Source organism: Miscanthus floridulus, chromosome 18, assembly GCF_019320115.1.
Source record: "Miscanthus floridulus cultivar M001 chromosome 18, ASM1932011v1, whole genome shotgun sequence".
Classification (NCBI taxonomy): Eukaryota; Viridiplantae; Streptophyta; class Magnoliopsida; order Poales; family Poaceae; genus Miscanthus; species Miscanthus floridulus.
In genome coordinates, this window is record NC_089597.1 from 51780164 (window position 1) to 51801898 (window position 21735).

Genomic DNA, 21735 nt, shown 5'->3' on the forward strand with positions numbered 1-21735 from the left:
CGTTGCTGGTCTAAAGTGTTGCAAGTACCAGGTTGTGACAAAAGTATGGTGGATAGCAAGGTGATAGGTATGAGAAAAACAAGTATGGTGGATGGAAACAGCAACACAAACAAGGAACCAGACAGCACACGCAAACACAGCTCACTTTGGGCTTCTCTATGTGCTCCTCTAGATATTGTTCCTCTTTTGCCCCTCTCTTTTTTTCTATTTTTTGGGCTGTCGTTGTTTTTTTGGGAAATTTCGACTTTTTTATTTTATTTTTTTGATATTTTTCCTTTACTTAGGAGCACAAAAGCAGTAACCACAGAAAATATGAGCTCAAACAAGTGTAAGACGTGGCCTGTGGAATTTTCAGAAAACTGGATGAAAATTGACAAAAACCTTGTGACCACGAAACGAGGATCTTGTAACCACTTTTTGGCCAATCTAAAAATTCCGAACCCCGGCAAAGCTGGGGATGGACGGATCCGAAATTTAATCCATCTACAATCCTGTCCGTATCAATCAAAATGATAAAATACACATGAGTAAACCTACTATGAGTGCAAAGGGAACACGTATTTTTGAGATGGAATGTGAGTGCCATGGTGTTTTGGAAAGGCAATGTATGACAGCATAGGGATGAAAGCTATTTGCGTACAATTTTGGTGGATGAGCAGGTGCAATCAGAGCTTATCTTTTTGGACCATGTCTAAAATTTTTGTCTATAGACAATTGTTATCTATCTGTTGGCTACAATGTTCTTACAAGGAACCAAACTGGAAGCGGTTGCCTACGGCGATCAAACCATAAGTTTCAACAGTTTGCTTGGTCTAGGAGAAGCTTATGACTTCATGAGAGTTGGCTATGCGCCTACTTATGTTGATCGCTTGCGCTACATTTTTTGTTTATGTGCTGACTACTATGTCGTTCTATCTCCACAAACTATGGTTAATGCACCATAGAGAATGTCGATGAAATATGGTCGGCAGTCTACCTAGGGGTATGCCCAAGGTAGTAGATTATCGGCAGACAGGTGCGCAAGCTACGAACGAGATGGTGATGCAAGACAGACACGAGGTTTTATCCAGGTTCGGCCACCGTGAAGGCGTAATACCTACGTCCTGCGTCTGATTGTATTGCTGTATGTCAATGAGATGATTTTTGAGAGGGGTCCCCTGCCCGCCTTATATAGTCTGGGGGGTAGGGTTACAGATCTGGAAACTAATCCTAACCAGTTACAATTGCCATAGGTGGCCGGATAAGGATTCCTATTCTAACCAACCAGGATCTTGCTTGATCTCCAAATCTGCCTTGATTCCTTGCGCAGGACTCTGAGCAGATCGGCTGGGCCGTGCGTCGTCTTCTAGTGGGCCGGACACCACCCATACCTGTCGTGTTGCGGCGTAGACGTTGTCGTAATCTCTCTTGTCGGATAGCTGCTCGACCTATGTTTCCAGCGGCATCATGCACCGTGTCTTGACCATCGGTGTTGCTACCGGAAACATCGTTGTTGCCCGCCACAAAGGTTTCCAACTCAGTAACCTTGTCGGTTAGCGTGGAAATTCGCTTGTCCAATCTCTCCATGCTATTGCCAATGTTGAGTTCAATGAGTGCATCAGTGACGGCCTTCCTGACTGCCTCATTCATCCTTTTTGGGCATCCTGTACAACAGCTTGTAGTTGCTCTTGGCTGACACACTCGCTGAAACCCTTAGGATTGTTATCTGCAGTCTGTTCACCTCCTGCCGTTGAAAACACAAAAACAGGAACAAACAGGTGAAAGTTATCCCTACCAAATGACTACGTGATTGTAGTGGTGTCACTTTTCACAGCAAGTGGAAGCGTCTTACCAAGCTCTTACCAAGTTCTTACCAACGCAAGCAGTGGGCGATACAACCGGCGGCTGGTTCATGATACCTGGGAGGTAGTGGTACCAAGATTGCAAGGCCCTTTGTCTGTACTGATCTGAAGAATTTGTGGAGCTTGGAAGGCAAACAAAGAGTAATATATATATATCTGGCACACAAGTCAGTAACAGAAAATAATGCTGAATTATAGTCCAAAGTACTTGTTCTCGTTGCTAGTCTAAAGTGTTGCAAGTACCAGGTTGTGACAAAAGTATGGTGGATAGCAAGGTGATAGGTATGAGAAAAACAAGTATGGTGGATGGAAACAGCAACACAAACAAGGAACCAGACAGCACACGCAAACACAGCTCACTTTGGGCTTCTCTATGTGCTCCTCTAGATATTGTTCCTCTTTTGCCTCTCTCTTTTTTTCTATTTTTTTGGCTGTCGTTGTTTTTTGGGAAATTTCGACTTTTTTATTTTATTTTTTTGATATTTTTCCTTTACTTAGGAGCACAAAAGCAGTAACCACAGAAAATATGAGCTCAAACAAGTGTAAGACGTGGCCTGTGGAATTTTCAGAAAACTGGATGAAAATTGACAAAAACCTTGTGACCACGAAACGAGGATCTTGTAACCACTTTTTGGCCAATCTAAAAATTCCGAACCCCGGCAAAGCTGGGGATGGACGGATCCGAAATTTAATCCATCTACAATCCTGTCTGTATCAATCAAAATGATAAAATACACATGAGTAAACCTACTATGAGTGCAAAGGGAACACGTATTTTTGAGATGGAATGTGAGTGCCATGGTGTTTTGGAAAGGCAATGTATGATAGCATAGGGATGAAAGCTATTTGCATACAATTTTGGTGGATGAGCAGGTGCAATCAGAGCTTATCTTTTTAGACCATGTCTAAAATTTTTGTCTATAGACAATTGTTATCTATCTGTTGGCTACAATGTTCTTACAAGGAACCAAACTGGAAGCGGTTGCCTACGGCGATCAAACCATAAGTTTCAACAGTTTGCTTGGTCTAGGAGAAGCTTATGACTTCATGAGAGTTGGCTATGCGCCTACTTATGTTGATCGCTTGCGCTACATTTTTTGTTTATGTGCTGACTACTATGTCGTTCTATCTCCACAAACTATGGTTAATGCACCATAGAGAATGTCGATGAAATATGGTCGGCAGTCTACCTAGGGGTATGCCCAAGGTAGTAGATTATCGGCAGACAGGTGCGCAAGCTACGAATGAGATGGTGATGCAAGACAGACACGAGGTTTTATCCAGGTTCGGCCACCGTGAAGGCGTAATACCTACGTCCTGTGTCTGATTGTATTGCTGTATGTCAATGAGATGATTTTTGAGAGGGGTCCCCTGCCCGCCTTATATAGTCTGGGGGGTAGGGTTACAGATCTAGAAACTAATCCTAACCAGTTACAATTGCCATAGGTGGCCGGATAAGGATTCCTATTCTAACCAACCAGGATCTTGCTTGATCTCCAAATCTGCCTTGATTCCTTGCGCAGGACTCTGAGCAGATCGGCTGGGCTGTGCATCGTCTTCTAGTGGGCCGGACACCACCCATACCTGTCGTGTTGCGGCATAGACGTTGTCGTAATCTCTCTTGTCGGATAGCTGCTCGACCTATGTTTCCAGCGGCATCATGCACCGTGTCTTGACCATCGGTGTTGCTACCGGAAACGTCGTTGTTGCCCGCCACAAAGGTTTCCAACTCAGTAACCTTGTCGGTTAGCGTGGAAATTCGCTTGTCTAATCTCTCCATGCTATTGCCAATGTTGAATTCAATGAGTGCGTCAGTGACGGCCTTCCTGACCGCCTCATTCATCCTTTTTTGGGCATCCTCTACAACAGCTTGTAGTTGCTCTTGGCTGACACACTCGCTGAAACCCTTAGGATTGTTATCTGCAGTCTGTTCACCTCCTGCCATTGAAAACACAAAAACAGGAACAAACAGGTGAAAGTTATCCCTACCAAATGACTACGTGATTGTAGTGGTGTCACTTTTCACAGCAAGTGGAAGAGTCTTACCAAGCTCTTACCAAGTTCTTACCAACGCAAGCAGTGGGCGATACAACCGGCGGCTGGTTCGTGATACCTGGGAGGTAGTGGTACCGAGATTGCAAGGCCCTTTGTCTGTACTGATCTGAAGAATTTGTGGAGCTTGGAAGGCAAACAAAGAGTAATATATATATATCTGGCACACAAGTCAGTAACAGAAAGTAATGCTGAATTATAGTCCAAAGTACTTGTTCCCGTTGCTGGTCTAAAGTGTTGCAAGTACCAGGTTGTGACAAAAGTATGGTGGATAGCAAGGTGATAGGTATGAGAAAAACAAGTATGGTGGATGGAAACAGCAACACAAATAAGGAACCAGACAGCACACGCAAACACAGCTCACTTTGGGCTTCTCTATGTGCTCCTCTAGATATTGTTCCTCTTTTGCCCTTCTCTTTTTTTTTCTATTTTTTGGGCTGTCGTTGTTTTTTTGGGAAATTTCGACTTTTTTATTTTATTTTTTTGATATTTTTCCTTTACTTAGGAGCACAAAAGCAGTAACCACAGAAAATATGAGCTCAAACAAGTGTAAGACGTGGCCTGTGGAATTTTCAGAAAACTAGATGAAAATTGACAAAAACCTTGTGACCACGAAACGAGGATCTTGTAACCACTTTTTGGCCAATCTAAAAATTCCGAACCCCGGCAAAGCTGGGGATGGACGGATCCGAAATTTAATCCATCTACAATCCTGTCCGTATCAATCAAAATGATAAAATACACATGAGTAAACCTACTTTGAGTGCAAAGGGAACACGTATTTTTGAGATGGAATGTGAGTGCCATGGTGTTTTGGAAAGGCAATGTATGACAGCATAGGGATGAAAGCTATTTGCGTATAATTTTGGTGGATGAGCAGGTGCAATCAGAGCTTATCTTTTTGGACCATGTCTAAAATTTTTGTCTATAGACAATTGTTATCTATCTGTTGGCTACAATGTTCTTACAAGGAACCAAACTGGAAGCGGTTGCCTACGGCGATCAAACCATAAGTTTCAACAGTTTGCTTGGTCTAGGAGAAGCTTATGACTTCATGAGAGTTGGCTATGCGCCTACTTATGTTGATCGCTTGCGCTACATTTTTTGTTTATGTGATGACTACTAAGTCGTTCTATCTCCACAAACTATGGTTAATGCACCATAGAGAATGTCGATGAAATATGGTCGGCAGTCTACCTAGGGGTGTGCCCAAGGTAGTAGATTATCGGCAGACAGGTGCGCAAGCTACGAACGAGATGGTGATGCAAGACAGACATGAGGTTTTATCCAGGTTCGGCCACCGTGAAGGCGTAATACCTATGTCCTGCGTCTGATTGTATTGCTGTATGTCAATGAGATGATTTTTGAGAGGGGTCCCCTGCCCGCCTTATATAGTCTGGGGGGTAGGATTACAGATCTGGAAACTAATCCTAACCAGTTACAATTGCCATAGGTGGCCGGATAAGGATTCCTATTCTAACCAACCAGGATCTTGCTTGATCTCCAAATCTACCTTGATTCCTTGCGCAGGACTCTGAGCAGATCGGTTGGGCCGTGCGTCGTCTTCTAGTGGGCCGGACACCACCCATACATGTCGTGTTGCGGCGTAGACGTTGTCGTAATCTCTCTTGTTGGATAGCTGCTCGACCTATGTTTCCAGCGGCATCATGCACCATGTCTTGACCATCGGTGTTGCTACCGGAAACGTTGTTGTTGCCCGCCACAAAGGTTTCCAACTCAGTAACCTTGTCGGTTAGCGTGGAAATTCGCTTGTCCAATCTCTCCATGCTATTGCCAATGTTGAGTTCAATGAGTGCGTCAGTGACGGCCTTCCTGACTGCCTCATTCATCCTTTTTTGGGCATCCTCTACAACAGCTTGTAGTTGCTCTTGGCTGACACACTCGCTGAAACCCTTAGGATTGTTTTCTACAGTCTGTTCACCTCCTGCCATTGAAAACACAAAAACAGGAACAAACAGGTGAAAGTTATCCCTACCAAATGACTACGTGATTGTAGTGGTGTCACTTTTCACAGCAAGTGGAAGCGTCTTACCAAGCTCTTACCAAGTTCTTACCAACGCAAGCAGTGGGCGATACAACCGGCGGCTGGTTCATGATACCTGGGAGGTAGTGGTACCGAGATTGCAAGGCCCTTTGTCTGTACTGATCTGAAGAATTTGTGGAGCTTGGAAGGCAAACAAAGAGTAATATATATATATCTGGCACACAAGTCAGTAACAGAAAGTAATGCTGAATTATAGTCCAAAGTACTTGTTCTCGTTGCTAGTCTAAAGTGTTGCAAGTACCAGGTTGTGACAAAAGTATGGTGGATAGCAAGGTGATAGGTATGAGAAAAACAAGTATGGTGGATGGAAACAGCAACACAAACAAGGAACCAGACAGCACACGCAAACACAGCTCACTTTGGGCTTCTCTATGTGCTCCTCTAGATATTGTTCCTCTTTTGCCTCTCTCTTTTTTTCTATTTTTTGGGCTGTCGTTGTTTTTTTGGGAAATTTCGACTTTTTTATTTTATTTTTTTGATATTTTTCCTTTACTTAGGAGCACAAAAGCAGTAACCACAGAAAATATGAGCTCAAACAAGTGTAAGACGTGGCCTGTGGAATTTTCAGAAAACTGGATTAAAATTGACAAAAACCTTGTGACCACGAAACGAGGATCTTGTAACCACTTTTTGGCCAATCTAAAAATTCCGAACCCCGGCAAAGCTGGGGATGGACGGATCCGAAATTTAATCCATCTACAATCCTGTCCGTATCAATCAAAATGATAAAATACACATGAGTAAACCTACTATGAGTGCAAAGGGAACACGTATTTTTGAGATGGAATGTGAGTGCCATGGTGTTTTGGAAAGGCAATGTATGATAGCATAGGGATGAAAGCTATTTGCATACAATTTTGGTGGATGAGCAGGTGCAATCAGAGCTTATCTTTTTGGACCATGTCTAAAATTTTTGTCTATAGACAATTGTTATCTATCTGTTGGCTACAATGTTCTTACAAGGAACCAAACTGGAAGCGGTTGCCTACGGCGATCAAACCATAAGTTTCAACAGTTTGCTTGGTCTAGGAGAAGCTTATGACTTCATGAGAGTTGGCTATGCGCCTACTTATGTTGATCGCTTGCGCTACATTTTTTGTTTATGTGCTGACTACTATGTCGTTCTATCTCCACAAACTATGGTTAATGCACCATAGAGAATGTCGATGAAATATGGTCGGCAGTCTACCTAGGGGTATGCCCAAGGTAGTAGATTATCGGCAGACAGGTGCGCAAGCTACGAACGAGATGGTGATGCAAGACAGACACGAGGTTTTATCCAGGTTCGGCCACCGTGAAGGCGTAATACCTACGTCCTATGTCTGATTGTATTGCTGTATGTCAATGAGATGATTTTTGAGAGGGGTCCCCTGCCCGCCTTATATAGTCTGGGGGGTAGGGTTACAGATCTAGAAACTAATCCTAACCAGTTACAATTGCCATAGGTGGCCGGATAAGGATTCCTATTCTAACCAACCAGGATCTCGCTTGATCTCCAAATCTGCCTTGATTCCTTGCGCAGGACTCTGAGCAGATCGGCTGGGCTGTGCATCGTCTTCTAGTGGGCCGGACACCACCCATACCTGTCGTGTTGCGGCATAGACGTTGTCGTAATCTCTCTTGTCGGATAGCTGCTCGACCTATGTTTCCAGCGGCATCATGCACCGTGTCTTGACCATCGGTGTTGCTACCGGAAACGTCATTGTTGCCCGCCACAAAGGTTTCCAACTCAGTAACCTTGTCGGTTAGCGTGGAAATTCGCTTGTCTAATCTCTCCATGCTATTGCCAATGTTGAATTCAATGAGTGCGTCAGTGACGGCCTTCCTGACCGCCTCATTCATCCTTTTTTGGGCATCCTCTACAACAGCTTGTAGTTGCTCTTGGCTGACACACTCGCTGAAACCCTTAGGATTGTTATCTGCAGTCTGTTCACCTCCTGCCATTGAAAACACAAAAACAGGAACAAACAGGTGAAAGTTATCCCTACCAAATGACTACGTGATTGTAGTGGTGTCACTTTTCACAGCAAGTGGAAGAGTCTTACCAAGCTCTTACCAAGTTCTTACCAACGCAAGCAGTGGGCGATACAACCGGCGGCTGGTTCGTGATACCTGGGAGGTAGTGGTACCGAGATTGCAAGGCCCTTTGTCTGTACTGATCTGAAGAATTTGTGGAGCTTGGAAGGCAAACAAAGAGTAATATATATATATCTGGCACACAAGTCAGTAACAGAAAGTAATGTTGAATTATAGTCCAAAGTACTTGTTCTCGTTGCTGGTCTAAAGTGTTGCAAGTACCAGGTTGTGACAAAAGTATGGTGGATAGCAAGGTGATAGGTATGAGAAAAACAAGTATGGTGGATGGAAACAGCAACACAAACAAGGAACCAGACAGCACACGCAAACACAGCTCACTTTGGGCTTCTCTATGTGCTCCTCTAGATATTGTTCCTCTTTTGCCCCTCTCTTTTTTTCTATTTTTTGGGCTGTCGTTGTTCTTTTGGGAAATTTCGACTTTTTTTATTTTATTTTTTTGATATTTTTCCTTTACTTAGGAGCACAAAAGCAGTAACCACAGAAAATATGAGCTCAAACAAGTGTAAGACGTGGCCTGTGGAATTTTTAGAAAACTGGATGAAAATTGACAAAAACCTTGTGACCACGAAACGAGGATCTTGTAACCACTTTTTGGCCAATCTAAAAATTCCGAACCCCGGCAAAGCTGGCGATGGACGGATCCGAAATTTAATCCATCTACAATCCTATCCGTATCAATCAAAATGATAAAATACACATGAGTAAACCTACTATGAGTGCAAAGGGAACACGTATTTTTGAGATGGAATGTGAGTGCCATGGTGTTTTGGAAAGGCAATGTATGACAGCATAGGGATGAAAGCTATTTGCGTACAATTTTGGTGGATGAGCAGGTGCAATCAGAGCTTATCTTTTTGGACCATGTCTAAAATTTTTGTCTATAGACAATTGTTATCTATCTGTTGGCTACAATGTTCTTACAAGGAACCAAACTGGAAGCGGTTGCCTACGGTGATCAAACCATAAGTTTCAACAGTTTGCTTGGTCTAGGAGAAGCTTATGACTTCATGAGAGTTGGCTATGCGCCTACTTATGTTGATCGCTTGCGCTACATTTTTTGTTTATGTGCTGACTACTATGTCGTTCTATCTCCACAAACTATGGTTAATGCACCATAGAGAATGTCGATGAAATATGGTCGGCAGTCTACCTAGGGGTATGCCCAAGGTAGTAGATTATCGGCAGACAGGTGCGCAAGCTACGAACGAGATGGTGATGCAAGACAGACACGAGGTTTTATCCAGGTTCGGCCACCGTGAAGGCGTAATACCTACGTCCTGCGTCTGATTGTATTGCTGTATATCAATGAGATGATTTTTGAGAGGGGTCCCCTGCCCGCCTTATATAGTCTGGGGGTAGGGTTACAGATCTGGAAACTAATCCTAACCAGTTACAATTGCCATAGGTGGCCGGATAAGGATTCCTATTCTAACCAACCAGGATCTTGCTTGATCTCCAAATCTACCTTGATTCCTTGTGCAGGACTCTGAGCAGATCGGCTGGGCCGTGTGTCGTCTTCTAGTGAGCCGGACACCACCCATACCTGTCGTGTTGCGGCGTAGACGTTGTCGTAATCTCTCTTGTCGGATAGCTGCTCGACCTATGTTTCCAGCGGCATCATGCACCGTGTCTTGACCATCGGTGTTGCTACCGGAAACGTCGTTGTTGCCCGCCACAAAGGTTTCCAACTCAGTAACCTTGTCGGTTAGCGTGGAAATTTGCTTGTCCAATCTCTCCATGCTATTGCCAATGTTGAGTTCAATGAGTGCGTCAGTGACGGCCTTCCTGACCGCCTCATTCATCCTTTTTTGGGCATCCTCTACAACAGCTTGTAGTTGCTCTTGGCTGACACACTCGCTGAAACCCTTAGGATTGTTATCTGCAGTCTGTTCACCTCCTGCCATTGAAAACACAAAAACAGGAACAAACAGGTGAAAGTTATCCCTACCAAATGACTACATGATTGTAGTGGTGTCACTTTTCACAGCAAGTGGAAGCGTCTTACCAAGCTCTTACCAAGTTCTTACCAACGCAAGCAGTGGGCGATACAACCGGCGGCTGGTTTGTGATACCTGGGAGGTAGTGGTACCGAGATTGCAAGGCCCTTTGTCTGTACTGATCTGAAGAATTTGTGGAGCTTGGAAGGCAAACAAAGAGTAATATATATATATATCTGGCACACAAGTCAGTAACAGAAAGTAATGCTGAATTATAGTCCAAAGTACTTGTTCTCATTGCTGGTCTAAAGTGTTGCAAGTACCAGGTTGTGACAAAAGTATGGTGGATAGCAAGGTGATAGGTATGAGAAAAACAAGTATGGTGGATGGAAACAGCAACACAAATAAGGAACCAGACAGCACACGCAAACACAGCTCACTTTGGGCTTCTCTATGTGCTCCTCTAGATATTGTTCCTCTTTTGCCCCTCTTTTTTTCTATTTTTTGGGCTGTCATTGTTTTTTTGGGAAATTTCGACTTTTTTATTTTATTTTTTTTGATATTTTTCCTTTACTTAGGAGCACAAAAGCAGTAACCACAGAAAATATGAGCTCAAACAAGTGTAAGACGTGGCCTGTGGAATTTTCAGAAAACTGGATGAAAATTGACAAAAACCTTGTGACCACGAAACGAGGATCTTGTAACCACTTTTTGGCCAATCTAAAAATTCCGAACCCCGGTAAAGCTGGGGATGGACGGATCCGAAATTTAATCCATCTACAATCCTGTCCGTATCAATCAAAATGATAAAATACACATGAGTAAACCTACTATGAGTGCAAAGGGAACACGTATTTTTGAGATGGAATGTGAGTGCCATGGTGTTTTGGAAAGGCAATGTATGACAGCATAGGGATGAAAGCTATTTGCGTACAATTTTGGTGGATGAGCAGGTGCAATCAGAGCTTATCTTTTTGGACCATGTCTAAAATTTTTGTCTATAGACAATTGTTATCTATCTGTTGGCTACAATGTTCTTACAAGGAACCAAACTGGAAGCGGTTGCCTACGGCGATCAAACCATAAGTTTCAACAGTTTGCTTGGTCTAGGAGAAGCTTATGACTTCATGAGAGTTGGCTATGCGCCTACTTATGTTGATCGCTTGCGCTACATTTTTTGTTTATGTGCTGACTACTATGTCGTTCTATCTCCACAAACTATGGTTAATGCACCATAGAGAATGTCGATGAAATATGGTCGGCAGTCTACCTAGGGGTATGCCCAAGGTAGTAGATTATCGGCAGACAGGTGCGTAAGCTACGAACAAGATGGTGATGCAAGACAGACACGAGGTTTTATCCAGGTTCGGCCACCGTGAAGGCGTAATACCTACGTCCTACGTCTGATTGTATTGCTGTATGTCAATGAGATGATTTTTGAGAGGGGTCCCCTGCCCACCTTATATAGTCTGGGGGGTAGGGTTACAGATCTGGAAACTAATCCTAACCAGTTACAATTGCCATAGGTGGCCGGATAAGGATTCCTATTCTAACCAACCAAGATCTTGCTTGATCTCCAAATCTGCCTTGATTCCTTGCGCAGGACTCTGAGCAGATCGGCTGGGCCGTGCGTCGTCTTCTAGTGGGCCGGACACCACCCATACCTGTCGTGTTGCGGCATAGACGTTGTCGTAATCTCTCTTGTCGGATAGCTGCTCGACCTATGTTTCCAGCGGCATCATGCACCGTGTCTTGACCATCGGTGTTGCTACCGGAAACGTCGTTGTTGCCCGCCACAAAGGTTTCCAACTCAGTAACCTTGTCGGTTAGCGTGGAAATTCGCTTGTCCAATCTCTCCATGCTATTGCCAATGTTGAGTTCAATGAGTGCGTCAGTGACGGCCTTCCTGACCGCCTCATTCATCCTTTTTTGGGCATCCTCTACAACAGCTTGTAGTTGCTCTTGGCTGACGCACTCGCTGAAACCCTTAGGATTGTTATCTGCAGTCTGTTCACCTCCTGCCATTGAAAACACAAAAACAGGAACAAACAGGTGAAAGTTATCCCTACCAAATGACTACGTGATTGTAGTGGTGTCACTTTTCACAGCAAGTGGAAGCGTCTTACCAAGCTCTTACCAAGTTCTTACCAACGCAAGCAGTGGGCGATACAACCGGCGGCTGGTTTGTGATACCTGGGAGGTAGTGGTACTGAGATTGCAAGGCCCTTTGTCTGTACTGATCTGAAGAATTTGTGGAGCTTGGAAGGCAAACAAAGAGTAATATATATATATCTGGCACACAAGTCAGTAACAGAAAGTAATGCTGAATTATAGTCCAAAGTACTTGTTCTCGTTGCTGGTCTAAAGTGTTGCAAGTACCAGGTTGTGACAAAAGTATGGTGGATAGCAAGGTGATAGGTATGAGAAAAACAAGTATGGTGGATGGAAACAGCAACACAAACAAGGAACCAGACAGCACACGCAAACACAGCTCACTTTGGGCTTCTCTATGTGCTCCTCTAGATATTGTTCCTCTTTTGCCCCTCTCTTTTTTTCTATTTTTTGGGCTGTCGTTGTTTTTTTGGGAAATTTCGACTTTTTTTATTTTATTTTTTTGATATTTTTCCTTTACTTAGGAGCACAAAAGCAGTAACCACAGAAAATATGAGCTCAAACAAGTGTAAGACGTGGCCTGTGGAATTTTTAGAAAACTGGATGAAAATTGACAAAAACCTTGTGACCACGAAACGAGGATCTTGTAACCACTTTTTGGCCAATCTAAAAATTCCGAACCCCGGCAAAGCTGGCGATGGACGGATCCGAAATTTAATCCATCTACAATCCTATCCGTATCAATCAAAATGATAAAATACACATGAGTAAACCTACTATGAGTGCAAAGGGAACACGTATTTTTGAGATGGAATGTGAGTGCCATGGTGTTTTGGAAAGGCAATGTATGACAGCATAGGGATGAAAGCTATTTGCGTACAATTTTCGTGGATGAGCAGGTGCAATCAGAGCTTATCTTTTTGGACCATGTCTAAAATTTTTGTCTATAGACAATTGTTATCTATCTGTTGGCTACAATGTTCTTACAAGGAACCAAACTGGAAGCGGTTGCCTACGGTGATCAAACCATAAGTTTCAACAGTTTGCTTGGTCTAGGAGAAGCTTATGACTTCATGAGAGTTGGCTATGCGCCTACTTATGTTGATCGCTTGCGCTACATTTTTTGTTTATGTGCTGACTACTATGTCGTTCTATCTCCACAAACTATGGTTAATGCACCATAGAGAATGTCGATGAAATATGGTCGGCAGTCTACCTAGGGGTATGCCCAAGGTAGTAGATTATCGGCAGACAGGTGCGCAAGCTACGAACGAGATGGTGATGCAAGACAGACACGAGGTTTTATCCAGGTTCGGCCACCGTGAAGGCGTAATACCTACGTCCTGCGTCTGATTGTATTGCTGTATATCAATGAGATGATTTTTGAGAGGGGTCCCCTGCCCGCCTTATATAGTCTGGGGGTAGGGTTACAGATCTGGAAACTAATCCTAACCAGTTACAATTGCCATAGGTGGCCGGATAAGGATTCCTATTCTAACCAACCAGGATCTTGCTTGATCTCCAAATCTGCCTTGATTCCTTGTGCAGGACTCTGAGCAGATCGGCTGGGCCGTGCGTCGTCTTCTAGTGAGCCGGACACCACCCATACCTGTCGTGTTGCGGCGTAGACGTTGTCGTAATCTCTCTTGTCGGATAGCTGCTCGACCTATGTTTCCAGCGGCATCATGCACCGTGTCTTGACCATCGGTGTTGCTACCGGAAACGTCGTTGTTGCCCGCCACAAAGGTTTCCAACTCAGTAACCTTGTCGGTTAGCGTGGAAATTTGCTTGTCCAATCTCTCCATGCTATTGCCAATGTTGAGTTCAATGAGTGCGTCAGTGACGGCCTTCCTGACCGCCTCATTCATCCTTTTTTGGGCATCCTCTACAACAGCTTGTAGTTGCTCTTGGCTGACACACTCGCTGAAACCCTTAGGATTGTTATCTGCAGTCTGTTCACCTCCTGCCATTGAAAACACAAAAACAGGAACAAACAGGTGAAAGTTATCCCTACCAAATGACTACATGATTGTAGTGGTGTCACTTTTCACAGCAAGTGGAAGCGTCTTACCAAGCTCTTACCAAGTTCTTACCAACGCAAGCAGTGGGCGATACAACCGGCGGCTGGTTTGTGATACCTGGGAGGTAGTGGTACCGAGATTGCAAGGCCCTTTGTCTGTACTGATCTGAAGAATTTGTGGAGCTTGGAAGGCAAACAAAGAGTAATATATATATATCTGGCACACAAGTCGGTAACAGAAAGTAATGCTGAATTATAGTCCAAAGTACTTGTTCTCATTGCTGGTCTAAAGTGTTGCAAGTACCAGGTTGTGACAAAAGTATGGTGGATAGCAAGGTGATAGGTATGAGAAAAACAAGTATGGTGGATGGAAACAGCAACACAAATAAGGAACCAGACAGCACACGCAAACACAGCTCACTTTGGGCTTCTCTATGTGCTCCTCTAGATATTGTTCCTCTTTTGCCCCTCTCTTTTTTTCTATTTTTGGGCTGTCATTGTTTTTTTGGGAAATTTCGACTTTTTTATTTTATTTTTTTTGATATTTTTCCTTTACTTAGGAGCACAAAAGCAGTAACCACAGAAAATATGAGCTCAAACAAGTGTAAGACGTGGCCTGTGGAATTTTCAGAAAACTGGATGAAAATTGACAAAAACCTTGTGACCACGAAACGAGGATCTTGTAACCACTTTTTGGCCAATCTAAAAATTCCGAACCCCGGTAAAGCTGGGGATGGACGGATCCGAAATTTAATCCATCTACAATCCTGTCCGTATCAATCAAAATGATAAAATACACATGAGTAAACCTACTATGAGTGCAAAGGGAACACGTATTTTTGAGATGGAATGTGAGTGCCATGGTGTTTTGGAAAGGCAATGTATGACAGCATAGGGATGAAAGCTATTTGCGTACAATTTTGGTGGATGAGCAGGTGCAATCAGAGCTTATCTTTTTGGACCATGTCTAAAATTTTTGTCTATAGACAATTGTTATCTATCTGTTGGCTACAATGTTCTTACAAGGAACCAAACTGGAAGCGGTTGCCTACGGCGATCAAACCATAAGTTTCAACAGTTTGCTTGGTCTAGGAGAAGCTTATGACTTCATGAGAGTTGGCTATGCGCCTACTTATGTTGATCGCTTGCGCTACATTTTTTGTTTATGTGCTGACTACTATGTCGTTCTATCTCCACAAACTATGGTTAATGCACCATAGAGAATGTCGATGAAATATGGTCGGCAGTCTACCTAGGGGTATGCCCAAGGTAGTAGATTATCGGCAGACAGGTGCGTAAGCTACGAACAAGATGGTGATGCAAGACAGACACGAGGTTTTATCCAGGTTCGGCCACCGTGAAGGCGTAATACCTACGTCCTACGTCTGATTGTATTGTTGTATGTCAATGAGATGATTTTTGAGAGGGGTCCCCTGCCCACCTTATATAGTCTGGGGGGTAGGGTTACAGATCTGGAAACTAATCCTAACCAGTTACAATTGCCATAGGTGGCCGGATAAGGACTCCTATTCTAACCAACCAGGATCTTGCTTGATCTCCAAATCTGCCTTGATTCCTTGCGCAGGACTCTGAGCAGATCGGCTGGGCCGTGCGTCGTCTTCTAGTGGGCCGGACACCACCCATACCTGTCGTGTTGCGGTGTAGACGTTGTCGTAATCTCTCTTGTCGGATAGCTGCTCGACCTATGTTTCCAGCGGCATCATGCACCGTGTCTTGACCATCGGTGTTGCTACCGGAAACGTCGTTGTTGCCCGCCACAAAGGTTTCCAACTCAGTAACCTTGTCGGTTAGCGTGGAAATTCGCTTGTCCAATCTCTCCATGCTATTGCCAATGTTGAGTTCAATGAGTGCGTCAGTGACGGCCTTCCTGACCGCCTCATTCATCCTTTTTTGGGCATCCTCTACAACAGCTTGTAGTTGCTCTTGGCTGACGCACTCGCTGAAACCCTTAGGATTGTTATCTGCAGTCTGTTCACCTCCTGCCATTGAAAACACAAAAACAGGAACAAACAGGTGAAAGTTATCCCTACCAAATGACTACGTGATTGTAGTGGTGTCACTTTTCACAGCAAGTGGAAGCGTCTTACCAAGCTCTTACCAAGTTCTTACCAACGCAAGCAGTGGGCGATACAACCGGCGGCTGGTTTGTGATACCTGGGAGGTAGTGGTACCGAGATTGCAAGGCCCTTTGTCTGTACTGATCTGAAGAATTTGTGGAGCTTGGAAGGCAAACAAAGAGTAATATATATATATCTGGCACACAAGTCAGTAACAGAAAGTAATGCTGAATTATAGTCCAAAGTACTTGTTCTCGTTGCTGGTCTAAAGTATTGCAAGTACCAGGTTGTGACAAAAGTATGGTGGATAGCAAGGTGATAGGTATGAGAAAAACAAGTATGGTGGATGGAAACAGCAACACAAACAAGGAACCAGACAGCACACGCAAACACAGCTCACTTTGGGCTTCTCTATGTGCTCCTCTAGATATTGTTCCTCTTTTGCCCCTCTATTTTTTTCTATTTTTTGGGCTGTCGTTGTTTTTTTGGGAAATTTCGACTTTTTATTTTATTTTTTTGATATTTTTCCTTTACTTAGGAGCACAAAAGTAGTAACCACAGAAAATATGAGCTCAAACAAGTGTAAGACGTGGCCTGTGGAATTTTCAAAAAACTGGATGAAAATTGACAAAAACCTTGTGACCACGAAATGAGGATCTTGTAACCACTTTTTGGCCAATCTAAAAATTCCGAACCCCGACAAGGCAGGTATGGACGGATCCGAAATTTTTTTCTGATCGATTTGCATATATGGAACGTCGAAAACGGAGTTCGTATGCGAAAACTAGACCAGTTTTAAAAATTGGCTTCGAATTAGAGGACAAAACAGGAATAATGTGTGCAAAATTGGTCACAACAGCCAAGATTTGATGGAAACGATGGGGGAAAACACACAAACTGGACTCTAACACGACCTAACCAGCAACAAGACCTCGACCAGGACACAAACTCAACACGACGGACTCTGAAACTAAAATATGCAAAGGCTATGGCGCGGAAGGTTCTAGGATAGGAAAACGAGTATGGCACTGGACTATGGGACGAATGTGAAACACTCAAAACCAGGGAATAAAAGTGAACCTGACGGTATACCTTAGCTCTGATTACCACTTAATGGGGACGGGGATCCCGATCTTCCGTCAGGTGATGGTAACTATCGTTGTGGCAGAGAATGACACACCGATCCGGCTTCAGATCGAAAGATCGAACCCTGCAATCTTAGCACCACAGCTCCTCTGGTTATCAACCGAGTCATGGACCAGGTTGACCTCGCCAAGAAGGCTAATCCCTGCTTGCGCAATAAAGAACACAAGCAAGAACAAGAAAGATCGCAACCAAATTGCAGATGTATGATTAATCTCACGAGTTGGGGTCTCACAAACCGATGAACGGCGAAACTGTTTCTTAACAGAATAATCTAAGCAAAACCCAAACCCTAATGGAGGGGCAGCGGCTGTTTATGAAGACTCTAGGGTCGTGCAAGACCCCTGGACGCGCCCCTAATGGGCCCAAACTCAATACATGGTCCAACGGACCAAAAGACGGTGTCGCAGCACCCTGGCAGATTCTGGATGCTGACTTGTTTCGACGATTCCCGTTGATTCCGAACAGCTTTTGACGTGAAACCAGTTGTATTGGCTTCCTTATCAAATTAGCTTTCCATCCATATGTGGATCATCAAAAACGGAGTCCGGATGCGTCCTGGGCGACCAGTTTAAGGCAGACTGGTCCTGGAGGCCGAGGCAGACTCGAATTCGTGTTGGACTAGGCCTCTGGCTTGTGTTGGACGTCCTTGCTGGTCATCATCACCTCCTCCACATCCTCTTAGTCCCTCTTGACCCTCTCCAATGTTCCTAAGCAAGATAACATCATTAGGTAGTAGTCTATTCTCAAAAGTATGAAAAGGATCGCTTAAAAACGAGCTCACCTATAAATTGAGTTGACGCATTCGAGCCCGGGTCATTGGACCTTGCATGACGGTTGGAGGATCAGCTGGTACATCCAAAGGAGTGATGTCCTCATCAGTCCCCGAGCTTGCTGGAAGGCGAGGTATCAGCCTTGTAGCAAGGTCTAGTGAGAAAAAATAAATGCCTCTCAACTGTATGTGAGTACCAATCACATGTAGCCGAGGAGAGCGGTCCCCGAGCAATGGTCGTAGAATGGTCGGGGCAGTCCTTGAGCGCAGCATGGGGAAAACGATGAATCCCCCAGAATAACCGTAGTCGGGACAGTCCCCGAGCACAAAGGTAGTCGGGACAGTCCCCGAGCACAAAGGTAGTCGGGACAGTCCCCGAGCACAAAGGTAGTCGGGACAGTCCCCGAGCACAAAGGTAGTCGGGACAGTCCCCGAGCACGAGGGCGGTCAAGACAGTCCCGAGCACGAGTGGTCGAAACAGTCCCCGAGCACAATGGTGGTCGGGATAGTCCCCAAGCACAAGGATAGTCGCGACAGTCCCCGAGCACGAGGGTGGTCGGGACAGTCCCCAAGCACAAAAAGTGTGGCAAAAAACCATATGCCACTTTTACTATTATTTTATGTATTTATTTATTTATTTGTTCTGACAAGTCTGTTCTGACACGTCTGGTAAAAAAAGTAGACGGGTATAGCACGTCTTACTGCCTTTTTGTCTTGTCAAGCAAACAGTTGCGTGGCACCTGTCATTAGGTGCGTTAGCGTGGGCCCTCCCACGCTGGCAACGAAGAGACGCATATATTGGCGTAGATCTCGAGATTGAGTAATACTGCAAACGTAAAAACAACCGTCTATGGCGCGTGCGCACGTCCCCCAAGAATCCCAGGCAGACAAAACGGCATAACTCTTGGGTTAAATACAGTATATGATAGGTCAGTTACTATTTACTGAACCCCATTGCCATTCGCAACCGTAGCTTTCGTCTTCCTCTCGCCAACCAACCCTAACACATCCAAAATCGGCACCAACCAATCCGCCACCGCTTCAACTGCCGCCTTTGCTAATCCCCCACTGCTGTTGAAGATCCAAACACTCCCCATTCACCAGCAAGGCCAGAGTCAGAGGCGGAAAATGAAAGGAAATGGCAAAAAGTGATGCGTAGAAGAAAACAGGGGTCATGGCGAAGGAATGGTGGAAGTCGAAAAGCAACGAGTAGACCATTGAAGACCTCGTCACCATGGGGGTACTCCACAACAAGGAGCTCGCAGGATGGCGTGCGCCGAAGGGCGAGAGGTACCCCGATCCACAACCAGGTGAGATCGTGGTGTTCGAGGATTTCTTTAAACAGGGATTTGGAGTTTCGATACATCCGTTTCTTCAAGGGCTCTGTCTTTACTACGAGATTGGGATTTGCAATCTGCATCCCAACTTGATCCTCCTTGTCGCCACTTTTATTCATCTGTGCGAAGCGTATGGTGGCTTCCAGCCCCATTTTGATTTTTTCCGCCATCTTTTCTGTCTGTGGAAGAAAGGAAGTGGTGGTTCGAAGATAGCCGGGGGTGTATACCTCAACCTCCGTGACGGCATGAAAGCCTAGTACCTGCACTGCCCATGGAACACATCGCTCGATGACTGGTACAAAAAATGGTTCTACATTCACGAAGAGCCGAACACGATTACACTGTGCGATGTGGGCTACATTCCAGAGAAGAAGACGAGCTGGTCGGAGAAACCCGAGCATCTAGGACAGATACTAGAAATATTTGGAATGATCCCATGGAAAAAACTAGATGGTCCGAGCGTAGTCGGGAGTTTCATTAGCCGATGGGTCCAACCCTGCCAGAGGAGGGTACATCCTGGCTATGAGTATCAAGGGAGCGCAGACCCAACGAGGACGAGGCAGAGGGCGCTTGACAAAATCAAAGTCAAAGCTAGAATTGGCGAGCTATTTAACTTAGCCGATCCAAATTATGCCAGATTGAGCGACATCGAGCATGCTTTCAAGCTTGCCCGACCTCCCCCAAAGGTAACTCATCTTGCCGCATACCTGTAGTCTTATATTGTGGTAGGGTAAGTGGAAACTTACTGTGTTCCCTCAATTTTGTTACCTAGGTTAATGGTCGGGATAGAGCAACAGTGTTTGTGTCACCACCTCCTGGAGTAGAGTGGCCATAAGGAGCTGATCCCACCACCCAGACTAGCATCGAGATTGAGGATGAGGACGTCAACTGGGCGGAGCTCGGAGCTCGGAGCTGGAGAGGAGGCAGCGGCCAAAGCTACTGGTAAGTGGCCGGCTGCCCCCAAACAGTCGAAGAAAAGATCAGTAACCACCCTACTCACTGGGGGAGCGTTAAATATCAATGAGCCTGAGGAGGACCCGGAGGAGAACCCGGCCAGCAAGCATCGGCAGGTGATTTTTGCTTGGTCAGACAATGACACAGAGGAGGGAGAAGATGCAAACACCTTTCAACTTGTCCCTCGAAAAAGGAGGAAGCAACTGGAGTCGATGGAGCAAGGTGTGTCCTCCACGCCTGTGGGACCCACATCACCGACGACGGTGAAGGATGCAGCCATGTCGACCTCGGGAGTACCTGGGCAAGGAACGCGACCGGTGACGGGAGCGACAACTCAACCAAGCACGCCATCGACCAGTGCAACGCGAAGGACAAGTGGCGGAGGGTCGAGCACCAAGGCCCAGCGACAGTGCTGGATGTAGAGGGAGACCAGGAGTTATCCGCACAGCACATGGAGCAAGTACGGCCAAAGAGACACGCCTTCTCCACATCATTCTATGCTTCCAACATGTAAGTATTTGTAACCTTGATATAAGTTAGCAATTTGCATTTAATATGATTGCTTTCTGAACTTATCTCAGATGTACTAGCTTGGCATCCATAGAAAGTCTGGACCAGCTAGCCGGAAGTGCGTGGCGCCGCCAATAAGTACAGAGCAGACTACCCAGCAGCTGACCACCGAGGAAGCCATAGTAGAAGATCTGTCGGGGCCTCAGCAAGTGAGCAGTTAGACAACAGTCCCCGAGCAGGTAGTCGAGGGACCAGCTAAGCCAAGCACGAGTGCTCCAAGCGCTAAACCTGCTGAGGGCAATACCTCAGTGTCGAGGGTAACAGAGCAGACCGAGGAGCAGCGGCCGGAGGTGAGAGCACAGACCACATTTACCAATGCTGCGGCTCATGGGAAGGCTATGGTGATCACAGATACTGCTGACACCGGGCCAGCACCAGGACTCGAAGAAGAGCCCAAAGAAGACGAGGTGGAGGAGGTCCTAGGCCATCCACAATACAAGCGACAACATGTTTATGTGTCGCGTTGGCGGAACGACCAATGGTTATCCATGAGGAAATCCGGAGGTCAAAGAAACCAAGAAAGTAGAACGGGTGACGAAGCGGCTTGTTACAGAAGTGCAGGTAAGCTTCGCTTCACCCCCTGGTCTTGTGGTCTAGTCGTAGTTGTCTTACTTAGCTATCTACACACAGGACTTAATGAAGACCGCAAGGTACCGCAAGAAATGCTTCGACCAGATCGAGGGGATCGTTGCAAACAACAAGGAGCTAACGGCGGAGGTGGACCGCTTGCGCCAGCAACTTGAAGCCGCCGATCATG